We start from the raw sequence: 8,211 nt of genomic DNA, 5'->3' as shown, positions 1-8,211 counted from the left end.
TAGGGAGCAAACCTATGGTGAAGATTATTCACCCAACCCTTTCCAAAGGTATCTATTTTTTTATTTTTTATTTTAAAGATGGGTATTTTCTTTTTCTTTAATTGATCATGATGGGCAAATTTTCCAGGCCGGTTCCTTACATGCTTAGTGATTACCAAGTTAACCCTTCAATATCAAACTGAAACCTTAATGTGCAAGCGAGATATTTCTTGTGAAATCATGACTCAATCAATGTTTAAAACTTCTAATCATGGATTACCAGTTCGAACTTAACTGTGAAATCTAACAAATAACTGAATCCAAGAGTCATAAATTACCAACATCACTTATCTTGTAATTCTAAATCCAAGATGGCCGTCAAAATTACTTCGAATTCACAAGAAAGTCCAGAAAAATTTAAAAATTTTCACAATTTTTGCTCAAGACCAATAAAACACTGATTAGGTAACCTAATTTCCCACCCCAACCTAAAAGCTACATTGCCCTCAATGTAAAACAAATAAGCATGCAATGCACATGGGACAATGAAAGTAAAAGAGGAGTGATAAAAAGATAGTACCTAGACGAAGGAATCAAGAGGCTTTTCCAAAGAGATCGTAGCGTGAGAGCGGGTCAGCACAAGAGTGAAACCACGAAAGAGAACTAACCTAATGACATAAAACCGGCTAACCTAGAACAACATAAAGCAAACTACCCTAGTCCTATAATAGTAGTAAATTCTAATCCTCAACTGTGAAGGCATGAAAAATCTACTCATGCATCTGGGTTCTTCCATCGGCCAGTATCTTGGTAAATTTCTCAGAAGGTTTTTCAACAAGATCATCAAAAAGCCCGTTTTGTAGTAGGCTTGGATGTCTTGGAGTGTGAGTGTCCAGAGAAATTGAGGGACCTCAGCATAAAGTTTTCTTTTAATCGTCTGAAGTGTCCAAAGTATATATGATTCACCTGTAACAGAAAAATTTTTGAAGTTAGTACACCATGATGAATCAGAGACTACAAGTAGATGAAATTCAGAAAATTTTGTAGTAGGTGGTGTAGTCTCAACACACGCTGAAGTTTCACTCTTTAGTTCAATTTTTAGCTCCTCCTCCTTTAATGGTAAACATTCAGGATCTGAGGGAGGAGGTACTTCAGAATAAGGGTTCTCTCGGTTTGTGACAACTACCATGGTATTGTCTTGCGAGGAATCCACTATTTCTTATATCATGGGATCATTTGAACCTGCAAAGTGTGCCAAGTAATCATCGAAAGAGTCAAAACATTCAGTTGAAAGGAGTTCATTCATCCTATCGAGATCTGTGATGATATGTCTAATAACTCCTTTTTCTTCTTCGAGAGTAGAAATGAGCATACTCTCTTGTTTGTTCTCAAGGTGGGATGAAATCACCACTGGGTATGTCTCTTCTTGACCTAAATAAACATATTTCACATCAGAGGGCAAAGGTTTTAGGTCAAGCTTGGGTGGTTTGAGGTTAGACGGTAGAGGCACTCCATCGGTTTGAGGTAATTCTTCAACTTGTGGCCCCCACCGTTAACTTCAAGTATTGGCGCGGTATCAAGCAAGGCACACGTCTCCCTAATTATGTCATCATCCAAGTAATGCGAATGGGCTAGGCACGTCTCTAGATGGTTAGAGGATAAGGTCAGAGGCGTTCTATCTTTCATGAAAGAATCAATCATGTTAACGTCGTGGAAATCGTCATCATCCTCAGAATTTCTGCCGTTATTGAAAAAGATGTTTGATTCTAATGTCATATTCCCAAAAGACATGCTTATGACTCCATTCCTGTAATTGATAATTGCGTTTGAAGTGGCAAGGAATGGGCGACCAAGGATGACGGGAATCTAATAGTTTCCATTATTGACGGGTTCAGTATCTAGGATGATGAAATCTACAGGGTAGTAGAATCTATCAACTTGAACTAACATATCCTCAATTATCCCTCTTGGTATACGAACAGAATGATCAGCGAGTTGTAACGTGGTTAAGGTAGTTTTCAATTCACCCAACCCTAGCTGTTTGTATACCGAGTAAGGAATCAGATTGACGCTCGCTCCTAAGTCAAGAAGTGCGTGCTCAATGCGGTAGTTACCGATCATACATGATATGGTTGGGCTACCAGGATCCTTGTATTTCTGCGGCACATCTTACTTTATGATGGCACTCACTTTCTTAGTCAAGAAGATCTTCTTTTGAATACTTTGCCGTCTTTTAGTCATGCATAGGTCTTTCAGGAATTTGGCATATGAAGGTATTTGTTTTATGGCATCGAGTAGAGGAATGTTGACTTTCACTTGTTTCAACACCTCTGGAATATCCCGAGAGTTAGAGAGAGGTTTTGGTGCAACCAACCGTTGGGGAAATGGAGCAACTGGCTTCTCTAGAAGTTTCGGTTCTAATTTTTGTAGGGCATCACTAGATCCATCATTGTTGCCCTCTTCTAGTTCTTGAGGCTTTTCGGGCCTAACCGGAAGGGTTTTATCAATAATCTTCCCACTTCTAAGAGTTGTGATGGATTTAGCATGCTCCATTTGATTTAAAGAGTTGGGATCACTTATCTCGTAAGTGATCCTATTGCTGATCTGATATCTTAGTTGAATAGATCTTGGTCTTGAATGTGTTTTAGAACTGGATCCTCTTGAGGTTTCCCTTGATTTGGAGTTTGATTGAAGAAACCTTGAGGGGTAGCAGTTTGTCCATTCCTCCAACTGAAGTTTGGATGATTTCTCCAACTAGGATTGTATGTATTAGAGGTGGGTCCATTGAAAGGTCTTTGGTAATTATTTACAATGTTGGATTTCTCAGTCAGAACCTCTTGAAAGGTAGATATAGTTAGACAATTTTCAGTTGTGTGACTATTACAACCATAAATACCGCAAACAGCTTCCTTACCCTTGTCCTTCCTTGATTCCATGGCCTCGAATTTCTTTATGAGATTAGCCATTTTAGAATTGAGATCATCATCCTCTTTCAAAAGGTATACTCCACCCATTTCCTTTGATTGAGTAGGCCTAGAAGTGGTATTTGATTTTGGGTATGTGTCCCATACTTGTTTGTTTTCAGCAAGTCTATCCAAGTAATCCCACATATCATCGACATTTTTATTCATAAATTCTCCATTGCACATTGTCTCGACCAATTGGCGCATAGAAGATGTCAGTCCATCATATAAAAAGTGTGTAATGTGCCACGTTTCAAATCTGTGTTGTGAGCATGAGCTGACAAGATCCTTGAACCGCTCCCAACATTGAGAGAATGTTTCATCCTCCTTTTGGGCGAAGTTCATGATTGACTTTCTAAGGGTGTTCGTTTTGTGATATGAAAAAAATTTCTTTATGAACTCCCTTGTCATGTCATTCCATGTGCTAATAGATCGGGGACGTGGTGAATGTAACCACGTCGTAGCTTTCTCTTTCAAAGAAAAGGGAAAGAGTTTCAGCCTGACCGTGTCCTCAGATACGTTAGGAAAGTATAAAGTGACTATGATTTCATCAAACTCTTTCAAGTGTAGATACGGATTTTCAGATTCAAGCCCATGAAACTTTGGAAGGAGTTGGATCACCCCTGGCTTGATATTCATGTGTCCTTTATTTTCTGGAAAAATCATGTATGAGGACATACTCACCCCCACCTGTTGTAAATAATCTTGTAACGTACGAGGCGGGGGTGCTTGATGCACCTCATTCTCATTCTGGATGTCCTCCACCCTAGGTTGGGGTAGAACAGGTTGATTTGCAGCCATAACCTCAGTTAACTCTGAGGATCTCAAGTGATGTCTAATCCTGCGATGGATAGATAACCCTCAACTAATCCTCCTTGGGACGTAGAGTATTGTCACGAACCCACTTGGGTATGAAACACTCGCAGTCCTCAATTCAAATTCTAAACCTAAACTTAGGAAAAAAAAAAGAGAAAAGAGTTGGAAGGAAGTTACCAAAATAGAAGTCTTAAATTAAGAACCTGCAAAACAAAACAAACCAAGTTAGTTTCTATAGATAGAAAGTCTAGAAATAGCAGGAGATCCTAAAATAAAAAGTAAACTAGTTTCTAAAAAAGGAAAATTTTCTAAAAAGGAAAATAGAAAGTTTCTAAAAACAAATTAGGAAAATTATAAACTTAAATAGAAAGAAAGTTATTTTCTAAATTAGAAGAAATCCTAGAATTAGAAAGTTTTTAAAGATAAAACCTAATCTAAAATAGAAAACAGAAAGACTAAAAAATTAGAAAGAGATTACCAATTTAGAATGTGTATGTCAAGGTCCTACAAAATAGAAAAATAGGTTAGTTTCTAGAAATCAGAAAAATCTTAACCTAAGGATAGAAAATCCTAATCTTAATCTACTTCTAAAACTTGTCAATTTCAGAAAAATGCAACTGTCAGTCCTCGGCAACGGTGCCAAAAACTTGTTCACTCCTCAAGTATAGGGTTGTGATGTAGTAATAAACTCGGTGAGACCATGGTTGAATCTACAGGGACTGAAACCTGTACGTAATTTGAAACTAACTAGAACTAAAACTAGAATGAGATGAAATCTAAATCAGGTAGAAGGAAGGGAATAATTGTGAGTAGGTTAATTAAAAACTAATAAAAATAAAGGTGGGAACTAGGGTGCAAGGATCCACTTGTAGCAATTGGGAAGCTACCTTGCATAATTCAAGGACACAACTGGAATCAGAGTCCTATCTTATCCAGTTGGTAAGAAGAGATTTGTCAGATCTCTGAACTTCTCATGGATCTAATAATCAACAAATAAGATTGGTGAAGATTTGGAAGTGATCCCGTCACCTAACCATGTCTAGGAGACGATGACAAATAACAACAATTTACCAATCTCACAGCCAACCATAAGAGAATTGTGAAGGTTAGGAAGGATTCCGTCACCTTACCATGCCCATGGGACGATGGTGAACAACAGATCTTACTAATTTCACAATCTCAATTCAAGAAAAGAAGCCATATCAAGTTATCGCAAATCTATTGTAATTTGAGTCACAACAAACCATTAAAAACTAAGAATATACCTTCATAAATAACTAGAATCCATAAGAGTTGAACAAAACATGAATTAAAACAAAGCAACCGTCCTAATCACGCTACAAGCTTCACCTCTTAGCCCTAGCCAAGATGTTTAGCCTAGCAACATGATTATTAGGCTAAATACAAAATAAATAAAAAGAAAAAGAAAAAACAAACAACTCTTATCTCTCTCTCTGTCTCTCTGCTCCACGTCCAGCCCAAGCCAAGATGCCCTCTCTATCTCATCTCTTCTTTCCTTTATAGCTTGCACTGACAGTGGAGAGGTCTCTTTTGAGTCAGAGAAAAAAAATCGTTTTTGGAAACTTTCTGCGGAGACTTTACGTAGCTCGTTATGCAGCCAAGAAGCGTTCTTGCGTTGAACTTGGTCTTCGCACACAAGTGCATTTTTATGAAGGGCAGGCGTCCCTAAGGACAGTTTTTGGTTTCCGTTCAAATGAATGGTTCGGATATTCAAGATGACCCGTCCATGATGGCCCACCTGAATGTCAATTCCGGTTGCGAAATAGGACTCTCGCAACAGAGCCTGCGCTGATTGATTGGTTGGACTTGTTATTGAATTTAACGGAGAAATCCACTCCGTTCATTGGATTCAGGACGAAAAACAATTCGGGAAGGAGTGTTTTTGGAGTAAAATAGGTGTGCCCCACACGATCTTTTATTCCGCCGTCCATCCTGTATTTAACGGTTATGATCTTGCAATCACTTGCATGATGTTAAAAGGTCACCTAAGTGAGGTTAATACCCCAAATATTTATATAATGGACGGTCCAGATTGATTATTTGGATGATGAGTGGGCCCCACTGCACGAAACCGGCGGACCACGTGCGTCCGCTGGTCGTCCGTGCTGGAGAAGGAGAAGGAGACGGGTCTCCTTCCGTTGACTGGGGATCTTGGTCCAGTGCACGTCAAGTGCACTTGTGCACTGTGCACTAGCGCTGCCAGTGGGGTCCACTCATGATGTATATATGAAATCCGCTCCGTCCATCCGTTCTGTCATATCATTTAAACTATCGAGACCAATTTTAAAGCATATCCAGATAGCAGGTGGGCCCCAAATCAATGGTTTATGGGATGATCTATTCGTTGGGCCACTTCCACAGGGATCTAACGGTTGAAATTTGATATGTACGGTTAATTTATGGTCCTCAGGCCATACATGAAGTTCTGAGCCAAATGGATTGTGTAATCCCTGTGATTTTGCATTCTGGTTGACTTTTAGGCCACTTGAGCTTCAGTTTCTCGATTTTCTCGAATCTCTGGCGTGTAAATCCGTCGATCTTAATCCCCTGGGGTCCGTCCCATGCTTTGGTGAATTCTAAGCATTAAATCTCAGCTTTTAGCACCCTGTTTCGGTCCAAGCTGGCAAATGTAACCTGCATCACAAACACGATTAAATCAGGCCATTAAACAGTACCATGTTCGTAAATCCAGGCAATAACAGGGGTCTAATATGCAATATTTGACCCTCAACATGAGCCTCAATCACCCTTGCAACAAGAGAGGGTTGAATCAACAAGCTCGATAGCTGGATGATAGAAGACTGCAGATCAAACTCGAAGTCATACTCTGCTATATCCTTGAGCATCCTTCACTCCTGAATCATCATATGTACCATCAGGCCTCGTGGCTGATGACTGAGGGCATCTGCCACCACATTCGCCTTGCCTGGGTGGTACTGGAGGTCAAAATCATAATCCTTCAGAAGCTCCATCCAACGCCTTTGCCTCATGTTCAGCTCGAATTGAGAGAATAGATACTTCAAACTCTTGTGGTCGGAGAAGAGCTCAAACCTGACCCCATAGAGATAGTGTTTCCACACCTTCAGTGCGAAGATGATTGCTGCCAGCTCCAAATCATGCATGAGATAGTTCAGCTCATGGACCTTGAGCTGACGAGACACGAAGGCTACAGGCTTGCCATGCTGCATCATAACAGCACCTAAACCAATAGGTGAGGCATCGATAAATACAACAAATCCATCTCTCCCAGAGGGAAGAATTAGGACAGGAGAGGACGTCAGACGGTCCTTCAGCTCCATGAATACTTACTCACATGCGTTAGTCTAAACAAAATTTGCGCCCTTCTGAGTCAACTTGGTCAATGGGGCTGCAATACAGGAGAAGTCCTCAATGAAACGTCAATAGTATCCCGCTAAACTAAGGAAACTGTGGATCTCGGATGCAGCGTGGGCTGGCCCCACTGACGTACTGCCTCAACCTTCGAGGGGTCCACTGCGACACCCTCCCTCGTCACTACGTGACCAAGGAACTTCACCTCCTCCTGCCAAAACTCACACTTCTCCAGTTTCGCATACAGCTGGTGGGTACAGAGGGTCTGCAATGAGATCTCCAGATGCTGCATATGGTCTTCACGGGTCCTCGAATATATCAGAATGTCGTCGATGAAGACCACAACAAACTGATCGAGATAGGGACGGAAGACATCGTTCATCAACTACATGAAGACCACTGGTGCATTGGTCAGTTCAAAGGACATGACCTGAAACTCAAAATGACCATAACGCATCCTAAAAGCCATCTTCAGGATGTCCTCCTCTCGGACTTGAATCTGATGATAACTGGAACGCAGGTCAATCTTTGAAAAGAACTGTGCACCCTGCAGTTGATTAAACAAATCATCTATCCTCGGGAACGGGTACTTGTTCTTAATCGTGACCCGGTTGAGCTCGTAGTAGTCGACACAGAGCCTCAATGAGCCATCCTTCTTCCTGATGAAGAGTATCGGCGCTCCTCACGAAGAACTGCTCAGATGAATGAATCCCAACTCACGCAACTCATCAAACTGCCACTGCAGCTCTCGCAACTCTATCGGTGCCATACGGTACGGGGCCTTCGCGATAGGCGTGGTATAAGGCACAAGATCAATCTGGAACTCAATATGATGACGTGGTGGAAATCCCGGAATCTCCTGAAATACATCGAGAAAATCACAGACCACCGGTAACTGATCGATACATAAGGCATTTGGCTCTTGAACTGCGCAGGACATGAGGCAAGATAACGACTCTCCTCTGGGCTCAACAATGAACTGGAACTGTGGCAAGCCGGGTATAAAGAATGTGACGGTCCTCGCGAAACAGTCCAACATGGCATGGTATTCGGCAAGCCAATCCATGCCCATGATGACATCGAAATCTAACATCGGCAGCAC

At 41.1% G+C, this 8,211-nt stretch overlaps 1 non-coding gene across 1 annotated transcript; it reads left to right on the top strand.

The window, feature by feature from the left end:
- The first annotated feature begins 3,198 nt into the window (after positions 1-3,198).
- On the top strand, positions 3,199-3,305 carry LOC131238222 (small nucleolar RNA R71). The gene has a single exon (XR_009167630.1). It is a non-coding gene; the product is annotated as a small nucleolar RNA R71 (small nucleolar RNA).
- The last annotated feature ends 4,906 nt before the right edge of the window (positions 3,306-8,211 follow it).

This window comes from Magnolia sinica, chromosome 2 (genome assembly GCF_029962835.1).
Source record: "Magnolia sinica isolate HGM2019 chromosome 2, MsV1, whole genome shotgun sequence".
Lineage (NCBI taxonomy): Eukaryota > Viridiplantae > Streptophyta > Magnoliopsida > Magnoliales > Magnoliaceae > Magnolia > Magnolia sinica.
This window is presented reverse-complemented; position numbering and strand designations above follow the sequence as displayed.